Source organism: Linepithema humile, unplaced genomic scaffold (genome assembly GCF_040581485.1).
Source record: "Linepithema humile isolate Giens D197 unplaced genomic scaffold, Lhum_UNIL_v1.0 unplaced_1, whole genome shotgun sequence".
In the NCBI taxonomy this organism is placed as follows: Eukaryota; Metazoa; Arthropoda; class Insecta; order Hymenoptera; family Formicidae; genus Linepithema; species Linepithema humile.
Genome location: NW_027124985.1, coordinates 319012 through 319523, shown reverse-complemented (window position 1 = coordinate 319523; position 512 = coordinate 319012).

The window sequence follows — 512 nt, the reverse complement described above, 5'->3', positions numbered from 1 at the left end:
ACATTTATTTATATTTTAATATATTAAATTTATAAATATTACATTACAATTAAACTTTGAAGTTATTTCGAACATAAAATTAGACATTATTTCTTTGGCCAAAATATTCCATAAAGAAACTTAAAAAATAAAATTTTGCTAAATTACAATATTAAAAAGCTTGTTCTAAAAAAGTACTTTATGTATTTGAAAAGATATTCAACAGACTAAAATGTTTGTATAATATTAATTATTAATACATACATACAATATTCTGTAAACAAATTAATAAAACAATTAACTTTGTGTTTAAGTAATATTTTATAAATAAAGCAAATATAGCTACAAAAATTTTGCAAATAGATTTAGCACTTTTTATAATAAGCTTCAATTCTAACTACAAAGCAGAAAAACTTCGCGTTACCAATTAAAAAAACAAAGATTGTATATATGGATTAAACAGTAATTGTATAACACTAATAGTGTTTGTAATAGAAAAAGTTATTAAAATTTATTAATATTTATTAAAAATT